At 38.2% G+C, this 15,377-nt stretch overlaps 1 long non-coding RNA gene across 1 annotated transcript; it reads right to left on the bottom strand.

The window, feature by feature from the left end:
• Positions 1 to 494: 494 nt before the first annotated feature.
• LOC147846154 (uncharacterized) lies at positions 495 to 5,340 on the bottom strand. Its single transcript, XR_015481525.2, has 3 exons — positions 2,898 to 5,340; positions 2,185 to 2,730; positions 495 to 2,131 (listed from the first exon to the last, which is right to left on the bottom strand). It is a non-coding gene; the product is annotated as an uncharacterized LOC147846154 (long non-coding RNA).
• Positions 5,341 to 15,377: the final 10,037 nt, after the last annotated feature.

Raw genomic sequence — 15,377 nt, 5'->3', positions numbered from 1 at the left:
AAATAAATAAACAAACAAATGAACAAATTAATAAACAAATAAGGAACAAACACAAAAACAAACGAACAAATAAACAAACACATATATAAATAAACAAATAAATAAACAAACAAACAAATTAATAAACAAATAAATAAATAATAATAAATAAATAAATAAACAGTTAAACATTTAAATAAATAAATAGATGTATAAATAAATAATAAACAAATATCTAAATAAATATATAATTAAATAAACAAACAAGCAAATAAATAAATAAATACATTTGTTTTGCATCTCACCACGTGCTCTGCCAAATATTTGTCAAGTACTACAACACGTAGTTGAATCCACAAATGCCAGTTAAACTGTACTGTGCCAAAACGAAGCCCTATGTTAACAGTGTACAGAAGTGCCGGCAACTTCTCTGGGCTCAGAGGCATCTGAGATGGACCATCAAACAGTGGAAACCTGTACCGAGGTCAGATGAATCAATATTTCAGGTGTTTTTTGGGAGGACGTGTGCTCTAGACCAAAGAAGAAAAGGATCATCCAGACTGTTCTCAGCAATGAGTCCAAAACCCAGGGTCTGTCTTGCTCTTCTGTGATGCACCATTAATGCTCAAAAGCACATGGAGATTTTGGAGCACAATCTGCTGCCATCTTCTCCAGGGACGCCCATGCATATGTCAACAAGACAAACCACAATCTGCACACATTACAGAGTCCTGCTGTGGAGGAAGAGGATGCAGACACTGGACTGGCCTGCCCGCAGTCCTGACCTGTCTCTAATAGAGAATGTGCGATGCATTTTGAAGTGTAAAATGTGACAACGAAGACCGCGTACTGATGTCCACCTTAAGACTTGTTTGCAGGCAAATTGGGACAAAAAGACACCTGAAACACTTCATCACTTGCTTTCTTCAGTTCCCTAAACGTCTTTAAGTGGAAAAAATACAGAGCAATATACTCTGCTTAGCTTTCCTCTTCTTTCTCTATGCAAATAGTCTCAGCTTTGGTAACTCTCGGTATGAAAAGGCAAGAAAGGTCTCTGCTTTTGCCATTTGCACTTTATAAGAGCTGTCATTATCACTCTACAGCTACATTACATGCAAACTTCACTATAATATGAGATATGAGGGCAGCAGAATGATCAGTGCTGTACAGTTCCAGTGCCGCTTCCTAGCACAAACCCAAAGGGAGGCTATTTTTGGCTTTCCAACAATTTCAGGCCCAGCGTGCACGATCACTGTGAGCTTCAGTTTTCTCCCCAGGGCTTCGACACACACACACACACACACACACACACACACACACACACACACACACACACACACACACACACACACACACACACACACACACACACACACACACACACACACACACACAGCAAACAAGAAAAAGCCTTGGGGATCCGGAAACAACTTTAAAGACAAAGCCGTGGGATCAGTCTCAATAGCAGGCTAATAGCGAAGAAAAAAGATGGAGGAATCATTTGTGTTGGGATTTTGATTTAGAATTGTGTCGTGTTAACCTTGTGTTTGAGTTAGAGCCAGTTACAGTTTAAGTACATTGGTAAAACCATGCTTAATTTGGTACGTACTATGGTTTTACTTCAAAAGCTGTAGTAAACCATGGTTAATTCATAGTTACTGTGTTTTTACTCCAAATGGCATAGCAAAACCATGGTTAATTTTGTATTTACTATGGGTTTACTCTAAATTTTGTAGTTAAACTGTGGTTTATTGTATAGTTACTATGGTTTTACTTCAAATACCATAGTAAAACCAAAAACTGTGGTTAATGTTGTAGTCATTATGGTTTTACTTCAAATACCCTAGTATAACCATGGTTAATTTTGTATTTACTATGGTTTTACTTTAAAAGTTGTAGTTAAACTGTGGTTAATTCTGTAATTAGTATGGTTTTACTTCAAATACCATAGTAAAACCAAAAACCGTGGTTAATGTTGCAGTTATTATGGTTTTACCTTAAATACCCTGGTAAAGCCATGGTTAATTTTTGTATTTATTAAGGTTTTACTTTAAATGGTTTGGTAAAAGCGTGGTTCATTTTATAGCTACTATGGTTTTACTTCAAAAGCTGTAGTTAAACCATGGTTAATACTGTCATTTTTATGGTTTTACTTCAAATACCCTAGTAAAACCATGAATCATTTTGTAGTTACTATGGTTTCACTTCAAATGGTGTGGTAAAACCATGGTTAATTTTGGTATTTGTGATGGCTTTACTTCAAATGTCATAGTAAAACCATGGTTCGTTTTAGATTTACTATGGTTTTACTTCAAATGGTGTAATTAAACTATGGTTGATTGTACAGTTGGTATGGTTTTACTTCAAATACCCAAGTAAATCCATTGTTCGTTTGGCGTTTACTATGGTTTTACTTCGAATACTGCAGTAAAACCATGGTTTGTTTTATAATATGGTTTCACTTTAAAAGCTGTAGTATAACCATGGTTGATTTTGTATTTACCATGGTTTTACTTCAAAAGTTGTAGTTAAACTGTGGTTAATTCTGTAATTACTATGGTTTTACTTCAAATGGTGTGGTAAAACCATGATTCATTTTATAGTTACCATGGATTTACTTCAAAAGTTGTAGTTAAACTGTGGTTCATTCTGTAATTAGTATGGTTTTACTTCAAATACCATAGTAAAACCATGAATCATTTTGTAGTTACTATGGTTTTACTTCAAATACCCTAGTAAAACCATGGTTAACTATGTATTTACTATGGTTTTACTTCAAATACTGCAGTAAAACCATGGTTAATTTTGGTATTTGTGATGGCTTTACTTCAAATGTCATAGTAAAACCATGGTTCGTTTTAGATTTACTATGGTTTGAGTTCAAATGGTGTAGTTAAACTGTTTAATTGTATAGTTACTGGTTAACGTTGTAGTTATAATGGTTTTACCTTAAATACCCTGGTAAAACCATGGTTAATTTTGTATTTATTATGGTTTTACTTCAAATGGTGTGGTAAAACCATGGTTCATTTTATAGTTATTATGGTTTTACTTCAAAAGTTGTAGTTAAACCATGGTTGATACTGTAATTACTATGGTTTTACTTCAATTGCTGTGGTAAAACCATGGTTAATTTTGTATTCACTGTGGTTTTACTTTAAATGCTGTAGTACAACCATGGTTAATTTTTATAGTTACTATGGTTTTACTTGAAATGCTCTAGAAAAATCATGGTTAATTTTGCATTTACTATGGTTTTACTTCAAATGGTGTAGTTAAACCATGGTTAATGTTGTAGTTATTATGGTTTTACTTTAAATACCCTAGTAAAACCATGGTTAACTATGTATTTAATATGGTTTTACTTCAAATACTGCAGTAAAACCATGGTTAATTTTGGTATTTGTGATGGCTTTACTTCAAATGTCATAGTAAAACCATGGTTCGTTTTAGATTTACTATGGTTTTACTTCAAATGGTGTAGTTAAACTGTTTAATTGTATAGTTACTATGGTTGTACGTCAAATACTGTAGTAAAACCATGGTTTAATTTATAACTACTATGGTGTTACTTCAAATGGCATAGTATAACCATGGTTAATTTTACAGTTACTATGGTTTTACTTGTAATACCACAGTAACACCACGGATAATTTCGTAGTTAATATGCTTTTGTTCTGCAAGCTGTAGTTAAAGGGGTTGATTTTAGTTACCATGGTTTTACTTTAAATATTGATTTAAAGCCCCCTGGTAACCTCTATGTCTGTTTCCTCATGGAGTCCTCCATGTTTTCCAGAAGAAACATCAAACATTCAGAACCAATTACTGAATCCAGCCCGAAAACATTCAATCTCGGTGTCAAGCGATCACAATATGTTCGGCGGCTGACGTATTAATGCTGACAGCACCTCTACCAGCATTCAGCCCTCCAGCAAGCGGTGAACAGGAGAAAAAAAATAGAGATGTTCCTGTCACAGCGACACCAAGAACTTCAGCAGGAAAAGTTCAACTCCATATACTGTCACAACAACCCTGACGACAGCAGGAGCCATTTTAGTTCACCAGAGACACACAGCGGGAGTCAGAATTATTCACCCTCCTGTGAGTTTCTCCCAAACGATGTTGAACAGATTCTGATTCTGAATAAAGTCTGATTTGTTTTATTTCGGCTAGAATGAAAGCAGTTTTAAACCTGTGGTTTGTAATGTAATGTGCAGCTTGATACCTCAGGCTGTTGATGCTGCAGATCTCTCGCACGCCCCCATACTGAATGAACCCCAAACCATAAGGTTTCCTGAATGAAGTAGCTAGAGCTATGTATGGTTGCATTTTGATGCAGCCGATAGCCTCTGTTTCTTTTTCGTGCTACCAGCTGACCACTTACCTCCATTTGGACAGGTTTTCCGTTGTTACCAGTTTTCCCAGTAGCTCACCATGTACGTTGGCGGACTTGAGACGCAGAGTTGACCACAACAACGGGGGTTTGAGTCTGGTGGAGAACAGTTCCAGAAACCAGGTATAACAAAAGCAGAAGGCAAAAAATTAATAAAATAACTAAGTAAAAAAGGTGAAAATGTGGTAAGATCTTAAAATGTTAAGGCCTTTCATTTTTCTGGATTGCTTTTGAAAACACTATCGGTTGGGTTTAGGGAAGGGGGGATGGGTTGATTGGTCAGTCAGTCAACAGCGGACTCTGGTGGATTTACGTGAGAACAGCAGGTGCAAATGGCACACTTAAGAAACAATTTGGGAACTGAAAAAGTCAACCCAAGCTCATTCTGGAAACGTAGCCCCGCGGACGTTTCTGGAGACCGCGATTTACATGGCCCAAGGTACGTAAAGGCCGCGTTTGGTTTTTTTCAAGCGAACGCTGCGGGGCGGTGTGGCGCCGCTCCGGCCCTCCTCTTCGCGCTCGCCGGCCGACGGCTCGCCTCCGAGTGGAGGGCTTTGCTGATGCAATCAGTTTGTCCGCTTAACTCACAGCGTTGCGTCGGTGGAGCAGAGGCCCCGGAGGAGGAGGAGCCGGAGCTGGCCGCGGTGGACGACGACCGGGATTGAGTCCGGGGAACAGCAGGTTCCGGAAATCAGGTAAGACGAAAAACGGAATCCGAAAAATAAGGGCGAGAACGCGGCGGGATCCGAAAACGCGGTCGAAATCGAAGATGAGGGCTTTTGCTTTTTTTTTTTTTTTCTGGACGGCTTTTGCGAACCGTCACTCAGGTTTAGGGAAGGAGGAGGAGGAAGGCAGAGTCGGCCGATCCGGCAGCTTTTCGCGCGAGAATGGCGCGGGTGCAAACGGCGCGCCCTCCCGAGAGGCGCCCGAGATGCAAAAAAGCGTGCACAGCGACCTCTCGCGGATCCGCGAAAACAAAAAACGCTCGAATACGTACCTCCCGGGACGTAAATCGCGGTCCGCAGAAAAGTCCGTGGGGCTATGTTTCCACAATGAGCCCGGGTTGGAAAAAGTGTACACAGCGCCCTCTGGTGGATTCACGGAAACAAAAACAGTAAAAAACCAACCAAGGCTCACTCTGAAAATGTAGTCCCGTGGACGTTTCTGGAGACCGTGAAATACGTCTTGGGAGGTACGTATTTTTGCAATTTTTGTCTTTGTGAACCCGCGAGAGGCCGCTGTGTGCACTTTTTCGTATCTTGAACGTCTCTCGCGAGTGCCGTTCGTGCCAGCGCTGTTCTCGCGTGGACTCACCAGAGGCCACTGTCTGACTGAATGATTGACTGGGCGATTATCGGCTGACCCACCCTCCTCCTTCCCTAAACCCGACCAATTTTACGGATTGACCTCGTTATGAACTCGTTTACTTTAGTTTTTGGATTCAGCTTTTGTCTTACCTGATTTCTGGAACCGCTCTTCCCCGGACTCGAACCCGGTCGTTGTGGTCAACTCCTCCTCTCTGCATCTGAAGTCTGCCGATGTACACGATGAGCTGACTGGACAAACTGGTTGCAGTGGGAAAGCCCTCCACACGGAGGTAAGCGGTCAGCCGGTAAGCGCGAAAGGGAAAGGCGTCATATCACCCCGTAGCGTTTGCTTAAAAAAAAATGCAGCCATACGTACATCCCGGGAAATATTTCGCGGTCTCCAGAAACGTCCACGGGAATACGTTTTCAGAATGAGCCTGCTTTGTAAAAAACATACCTCCTGGGATATATTTTACGCTGTCTAGAAATGTATACAGGGGTACATATCCATGAGCCTGGTTTGGGAAAAGCCATAGCTTCAGTTTTGCACACAGAATGCAGACTTACATGCACATATTTCTCAGTTCTCAAAAATGTAGCCCTGGGCACATAATGAGCCTGTGTTCGACTTTATCATAGTTTCGAAACAATGAAGGGTGTAGGTGACCACCAGAATCCACTCCTTACAACGCTCTACTGCATTATCTTGCGTAATCTGAATCATGGGAACAAAGACTAACCTACATCCTAATCCCTTTGAAGCCTTTAAAGTAAGTGTGTTGAAGAGATCAAGGGTGTAGGGGATGAAAAAAAGGCTTGATCTCCTAATATCTACCTAATAAATCAAACATACGCAAAGAATCATAGGAACAAAATGTGTCCTGTGCCCTAATGAAGGGTTTACTATCTATACTAGGGGTTAAAGTGTATAGGATGACAAAACTACATGTTTGGTAGATAGAAATGAGTGAATAATTGGTGAAAATTAAAATAAAATTTAAAAACACATGGTGGTCGCATTCATAACTACTGGCCTGCGCAGATTTTCTCAAATGCATCATGGGAAGGAAACTAAAACATTCTAGGAACAAAATGTGTCTTAATGAAGGGTTCACCATCCATACTAAGAGTTTTGAAGGGATGAAGTGTGTGTGGAGAGAAAAAATAGCACCTTAGATCACTCTACTGCGTCATCTCGCATTATCTGCATCACAAATCAAACATTCACACAGAGTAATGCAAGCAAAAGGGTAAATCCCCTTTCAAGGGTTTTGAAGGGTGCAGGGGACTAAAAATAATGCTCCTTAGGAAGCACTAGTGCGTCATCTTTTATCACAAACATGCGCAGAGAATCATAGGAGTGAAAAGTGGACCCTGTGAAGTGTTGATTTCCAATGATTATTTTGCAAATGCTACAGCGAAACCATGGTTAATTACTATGATTTTACCTGAAACGGTGTAGTAAAACCGTGGTTATTTCACAGTTACTATGGTTTTACCTCAAATGCTGTAGTAAAACCATGGTTATTTCACAGTTACTATGGTTTTACCTCAAATGCTGTAGTAAAACCATGGATGTTTCACAGTTACTATGGTTTTACCTCAAATGCTGTAGTGAAACCATGGTTATTTCACAGTTACTATGGTTTTACCTCCAATGCTGTAGTAAAACCATGGTTATTTCATAGTTACTATGGTTTTACCTTAAATGCTGTAGTGAAACCATGGATATTTCACAGTTACTATGGTTTTACCTCCAATGCTGTAGTAAAACCATGGTTATTTCATAGTTACTATGGTTTTACCTCCAATGCTGTAGTGAAACCATGGATATTTCACAGTTACTATGGTTTTACCTCAAATGCTGTAGTGAAACCATGGTTATTTCATAGGTACTATGGTTTTACCTCCAATGCTGTAGTGAAACCATGGTTATTTCACAGTTACTATGGTTTTACCTCCAATGCTGTAGTAAAACCATGGTTATTTCACAGTTACTATGGTTTTACCTCCAATGCTGTAGTGAAACCATGGTTATTTCACAGTTACTATGGTTTTACCTCCAATGCTGTAGTGAAACCATGGTTATTTCACAGTTACTATGGTTTTACCTCCAATGCTGTAGTAAAACCATGGTTATTTCATAGTTACTATGGTTTTACCTCAAATGCTGTAGTGAAACCATGGATATTTCACAGTTACTATGGTTTTACCTCAAATGTTGTAGTGAAACCATGGTTATTTCATAGGTACTATGGTTTTACCTTAAATGCTGTAGTAAAACCATGGTTATTTCATAGTTACATTGGTTTTACTTCAAATATTCATTAATTTTTCTTTAACTTAGTCTCTGATTTACCGGGGATCGTCACTGCGGAATGAATCACTAACTATTCCAGTATATGTTTTACACTGCGGATGCCCTTCCAGCTGTAACCCAGTACTGGGAAACACTCATTCACACTCATAATCATACACTACGGCTAATTTAGATCATCAGTTCCCCTATAGCGCATGTGTTTGGACTGTGGGGGCAACCGGAGCACCCGGAGGAAACCCACGCCAACACAAGGAGAATATGCAAACTCTACACAGAAATGCCAACTGACCCAGCCGGGACTTGAACATGCAACCTTATTAACTGAATTCCTTCATGTTGTCCCAACACAACTCGACTACAGTATGTGGAGCCCGGCATGTTTAACTCTGCATACATGTGAAGCGCATCACACATGAGGAGGTGGATATCTGATGTTGTTTTAATGCCATGCGTGTGTGTCGGTGTGTTTTTCTGTTTATGCTGCCGGTCACTCTGAGGTCTGAGTTTCAGGACAGGAATGTAGACGAGTGGGCGTGAGCGGTCAGCTGTGGCAACTTGTGGGTTTCCCCTCCCAGAAAATGAAAAGAAAAAACCCGTTTGGCTTTACTTTCCTTGGCATCTGTCCACCACACACTGCCAGGCGGAGAAAAAAAAAGCAATGAAAGAGCATCACAGGCTCAAACTTCAACACTGCAACAGAAAGAAGGAGAAAATAAAAATTTTTTCTAAGGGCGGCACGGTGTCTCAGTGGTTTGCCTCACAGTACAAAGGTTGCTGGTTTGAGTCCCGGCTGGCTTAGTTGGTATTTCTGTGTGGAGTTTGCATGTTCTCCCCGTGTTGGTGTGGGTTTCCTCCGGGTGCTCCGCTTTCCCCCACAGTCCAAACACATGCGCTATAGGGGAACTGATCAACTAAACTGGCTGTAGTGTATGAGTGTTTCCCAGTGCTGGGTTGCAGATGGAAGGAAAATAATGTAAATAGTTGGTGGTTCATTCCGCTGTGGTGACCCCTGATAAATAAAGGGACTAAGCTGATGGAAAATGAATGATTGGACACGTTTATTTTTCTTAATAAAATGACGCCTATATAACTGCAGAAATAACGATGTGGCCTTGATTACTGCAATAAACAAAGCAGCATGATGTCAAAGCTAGCAGGATTTCATAAACTACACTGCATACTGATATTCACAGATTTCAGGCAATTTTAGCGTGCAGCCACACAATGCATAATCAAAAATGACATAAAACTGAATACCTTGCGAAAGAGCATTTAAGACTTTAATACTTTTAAGGGCCTTAAATTTCTCTACATTGATTAATCAGCTTTTAATACTTTTTAAGAGCTCACAGACACCCTGATTGAGTTTTAGTCTTGTTTTTGGTCCAAACATCTAAAAACTCTTAAATCAAGAAGCATTTTCCTGACAAGCAAAAATAGAAATAGAAATAATGAGTCAAAATTAGACGAGTTTTTCCTTAAAACAAGCACAATAATCTGCCAATGGGGTAAAAAAAATCTTATTTTTCCTTTTTCGAATATTTAGCCTATTTTATGGAGAAACTAATTTAATTTAACATAGTTTATGCCTCTTTGGAGTGGAGCTGAATGAATTTGCAATCTGTATATCCAGCATTTTGTGTCTGAGACCCGTAGCTTAGTAATGTATAGAAAACAAACTGCTGTGATGACTTTGCTGTGCTTTAAAATAAGAGTCCCACATACATGGTGAGTTTAATATAAGCCTTTTTAAAACACTGGAGTAAAATCATCATTGTTGTAATCCAAACATCTAAAAACTTTTAAATCAAGAAGCATTTTCACGACAAGAAAAAATGAGTCAAAATTAGATGAGTTTTTCCTTAAAACAAGCACAATAATATGCCAATAATCTGACCCAAAAAAATCAAACTTTTCCTTTTAAGATTATTTTGCTTATTTTATGGAGAAACTAATTTAATTTTAACATAGTTTATGCCTCTTTTGAGTGAAGCTGAATGAATTTGCAATCTGTATATCCAGCATGTTCTGTCTGAGACCCGTTGCTTAGTAATTTATAGAAAACAAACTGGTGCAGCTGGCTGTGATGACTTTGCTGCGCTTTCAAAATAAGAGTCCCACATACATGGTGAGTTTAATATAAGCCTTTTTAAAACACTGGAGTAAAATCATCATTGTTGTAATCCAAACATCTAAAAACTCTTAAATAAAGAAGCATTTTCACGAAAAGAAAAAAATAGAAATAATGAGTCAAAATCAGATGAGTTTTTCATTAAAACAAGCACAATAATCTGCCAATAATCTGACCCAAAACAAAATCAAAATTTCCTTTTAAGATTATTTTGCTTATTTTATGGAGAAATTAATTTAATTGACTAATTTAATTTGACTTAATATTTCCTGAAAACAAAACAATATATCTTGCTCATCTACAAAATGCTTCCTGATTTAAGACTTTTAAGATATTTGGACTTTATTTTGCACAAAAGCCTCTTTATTGAATTTTTTTGGCATGTGCGGTGCACAGCACTGACAAAATGCCTCTTGTGATTTTCTTTTGGCTGTTTTCTTGACCGTGCTGTTGTTTTTGCAGATGAGCTGGGGAATATGGAGGCAGGGGAAGCGATGGCAGTGTAGGCAGCAGTTTTTTCTCCTAATTACACAGGGGATCGCTGATTGACGCTGCTCGCCCCTGCTGAAACTGCCATTTCCGTCTGTTTCTGCCTCTGGACGGGGTCATTTGCAGAGAACACACACTTATGGTTACAACAAAATGTCACTGTGACGAGAGGTGAGCGCATGTAAATGTTGAGGAAAGAGAGAGAAGGAGAGTGTCTAGATCTCAGCTAAATGAGAAAAACGCTGAGCAAATATAATAGTCCTTATTTCTAGTCCAGATATCTAACAATTCTTAAATCAAGAAGCATTTTCTAGACAAGTATGAAATATAGTATTGTTTGCATGAATAATGAGCCAAAATTAAGTACATTTTGTGGCAAATGTGGCAAAAAATCAAAAATAAAATAAATACAAAAATAAAATAAATAAAAGTATATATATATATATATATATATATATATATATATATATATATATATATATATATATATATACTTTTATTTATTTTATTTTTGTATATATATATATATGATATATGGTCAAATAATGATGATAATAAAGCAAAAACTACTTTATTTATTGCATATAATTACATTAGAATTCAAAAATTGTTGTTGCCATTATTATTATTAATATTAATAAATAGATTCATTGTTATAATAATAATATTAATAATAATAATAACAATAATAAAAATATAAATAAAAATCATCATCATCATCAACATAATTTTTGTTTGTATTAAGCAGGCTATTGTTTCTTTAAGATTATTATTTTTATTTTATTTTTTAGGTATGCTATTATTATTATTATTATTATTATTTTGTATTAAGCAGGCTATTGTTTTACTATTATTATTATTTTTCTATCATTATTTTTAGTAGGCAGTTGTTTATGTTATTTTTTAAAGCATGCTATTTATTATTAATAATATTATTATTATGTATTAAGCAGGCTATTGTTTTATTATTATTGTTTTTCTATTATTACTTTAAGTAGGCTGTAGTTTATGTTATTATTTTTATGTTGGCTATAGTTTTCAGTATTAATATTATTATATTAAATATAAAATATTTTTTATACTATAATTTTTAAAGCAGGCTATTTATTAATATTAATTTGTATTAAGCAGGCTATTGTTTTATTTTGATCATCATTTTTCTATTATTATTTTTAGTAAGCTGTTGTTTATGTTATTATTTTAAAGCAGGCTATTGTTTAATATTATTAATAATATTATTATAATTTTTTTAAGTAGGCTATTTTTTATTATGATTATTTTTATATTAATATTTTAAGTGTGCTTTTGTTATTATTATTATTAATATTATTTAAAGTAGGCTATTATTACTAATAATAACAACATTAGCATATTATTAATTGAAGCTTTATTGTTTATATTATTTTGATGTTGGTTGTTTTTATTATTATTATTTTTTAAGTAGGCTATTGTTTATATTATTATTTTTAAAGCAGGGTATTATTTATTATTATTATTTTATTTTTTTAAGTATACTTTTATTTATATTAATATTTTATGTTGGTTATTGTTTTTATTATTTTAATAATAATAATAATAATAATAATTAATAATAATTATTATTATTAATATTATTTAAAGTAGGCTATTATTATTAATAATAACAACATTAGTATATTATTAATTGAAGCTTTATTGTTTATATTATTATTTTAATGTTGGTTGTTTTTATTATTATTATTTTTAAAGTAGGCTATTGTTTATATTATTATTTTTAAAGCAGGGTATTATTTAATATTAATATTTTATTTATTAAGTAGACTTTTATTTATATTACTATTTTTATGTTGGTTATTGTTTTCATTGTTTTATTATTATTATTATTATTAATAATAATAAAATAACAATAATGATAATAATAATAATAATAATAATAATAATAATAATAATAATAAATAAATAAATAAATAAATAATTAATAATGATAATAATAATTATTATTATTAATAATTATATTTTTTATGTTGGCTATTGTTTTCATTATTATTATTATTATATTTTATATAGACTATTGTTTATATAATTCTTTTTTGAGTAGTCTGTTGTTTTTATTATTAGAAAGATCTAACACATATGTATTTTTAGAATATAAATGAAAACCATTAACATACAGGTTTATTTGATTATAAACTTTGTATATTACAACAGAACCTGTGACCTTAATTGACCTATTAACGTTTCTTTTAAACACATCCCATATGTGCCCTCTTTATTGCTCTTTCTCAGCACGCAGCAGCTTTATTCAGCAATGCTCTGCAGTAAAACTCTGGCTCTCAGTGAGATTGACAGCGTGGAGAATTAAATATATGTTCTGCAGGCCGCTGTCGAGTCCCATTGTGCTTCCTGACCGCTAATCCATTCATACCATTCAGCCGGGGACGTAATTGGACGTTAAAAATGTGACTTATAATCCATGGCTGGATGTGTGAGTATATTGACCGTTTCACTAAATGTCAGCCGCTATCACCGTCTGATGCCGAGGATCATAAGTGGCTTAAAACCCCAGATCACACTGCAGAACAAAGGCTTTTCCTGCTGAGATGTTTGGACTAGAAACGAGACAAAAACTCCAAGTAAATAAAATAATCTTGTTTTCGCTTTGAAATGAGGCTGTTTTGCTCACCACATCGGCAGATTACTTCATCACTTCAGTTCATTTTCACTCATTATATGTGAAGACAAGCTTGTCTATGAAAAGCTTCTTGATTTGAGAATATTTTAGATATTTGGACTAGAAACAAGACTAAGGGCTATATCATACACCCGGCGCACTGAGGCACAAGACGTGTTAGGCGTGATTTGTTGCTTTTTTCAGCCCCGCGCAAACCTAATTTTGATGTTTTGTGTGACGTTGTTTTAATAGCAAATTAAGTTTGCGGCACTCTGTGGACTCATGGGTGTGCTGGTCTATAAAGGAGGTGTGTTTGTGCGCATTGTTGGAGCGTTGCTATTTTATGTAGCTGAAATAGACCACTCCATTGACCAACAAAAAGCTGCTCTAAAGTCAGTGGAGTAGTCGACGGGCGCGCAGGGCAGATCCCTCCCCCACTTAGCGTGATTTCCGTGACCGTCACAACCCCCCTCCCCCACTTAGCGTGATTTCCATGACCGTCACAACCCCCCTCCCCCACTTAGCGTGATTTCCATGACCGTCACAACCCCCCTCCCCCACTTAGCATGATTTCCATGACCGTCACAACCCCCCTCCCCCACTTAGCGTGATTTCCATGACCGTAACAACCCCCCTCCCCCACTTAGCGTGATTTCCGTGACCGTCACAACCCCCCTCCCCCACTTAGCGTGATTTCCATGACCGTCACAACCCCCCTCCCCCACTTAGCGTGATTTCCGTGACCGTCACAACCCCCCTCCCCCACTTAGCAAGATTTCCATGACCGTCACAACCCCCCTCCCCCACTTAGCGTGATTTCCATGACCGTCACAACCCCCCTCCCCCACTTAGCGTGATTTCCATGACCGTAACAACCCCCCTCCCCCACTTAGCGTGATTTCCATGACCGTAACAACCCCCCTCCCCCACTTAGCGTGATTTCCATGACCGTCACAACCCCCCTCCCCCACTTAGCGTGATTTCCATGACCGTCACAACCCCCCTCCCCCACTTAGCGTGATTTCCGTGACCGTAACAACCCCCCTCCCCCACTTAGCGTGATTTCCATGACCGTCACAACCCCCCTCCCCCACTTAGCGTGATTTCCATGACCGTCACAACCCCCCTCCCCCACTTAGCGAGATTTCCATGACTGTCACAACCCCCCTCCCCCACTTAGCGTGATTTCGGTGACCGTCACAACCCCCCTCCCCCACTTAGCGTGATTTCGGTGACCGTCACAACCCCCCTCCCCCACTTAGCGTGATTTCCATGACCGTCACAACCCCCCTCCCCCACTTAGCGTGATTTCCATGACCGTCACAACCCCCCTCCCCCACTTAGCGTGATTTCCATGACCGTCACAACCCCCCTCCCCCACTTAGCGTGATTTCCATGACCGTCACAACCCCCCTCCCCCACTTAGCGAGATTTCCATGACTGTCACAACCCCCCTCCCCCACTTAGCGTGATTTCGGTGACCGTCACAACCCCCCTTCCATTTACCGTCACAACCCCCCTCCCCCACTTAGCGTGATTTCGGTGACCGTCACAACCCCCCTCCCCCACTTAGCGTGATTTCGGTGACCGTCACAACCCCCCTCCCCCACTTAGCGTGATTTCCATGACCGTCACAACCCCCCTCCCCCACTTAGCGTGATTTCCATGACCGTCACAACCCCCCTCCCCCACTTAGCGGGATTTCCATGACCGTCACAACCCCCCTCCCCCACTTAGCATGATTTCCATTTACCGTCACAACCCCCCTCCCCCACTTAGCATGATTTCCGTGACCGTCACAACCCCCCTCCCCCACTTAGCGTGATTTCCGTGATGTCACAACCCCCCTCCCCCTCTTAGCATGATTTCCATGACCGGCACAACCCCCCTCCCCCACTGAACATGATTTCCGTGACCGGCACAACCCCCCTCCCCCACTTAACATGATTTCCGTGACCGTCACAACCCCCCTCCCCCACTTAACATGATTTCCATGACCGTAACAACCCCCCTCCCCCACTTAGTGTGATTTCCATGACCGTCACAACCCCCCTCCCCCACTTAGCATGATTTCCATTTACCGTCACAACCCCCCACCCCCACTTAGT

The sequence above is a fragment of the Danio rerio genome, chromosome 3, assembly GCF_052040795.2.
Source record: "Danio rerio strain M-AB ecotype USA chromosome 3, GRCz13ab, whole genome shotgun sequence".
NCBI lineage: Eukaryota > Metazoa > Chordata > Actinopteri > Cypriniformes > Danionidae > Danio > Danio rerio.
The sequence above is the reverse complement of the archived record's forward strand: the minus strand, read 5'-3'. Positions and strand labels throughout refer to the sequence as shown.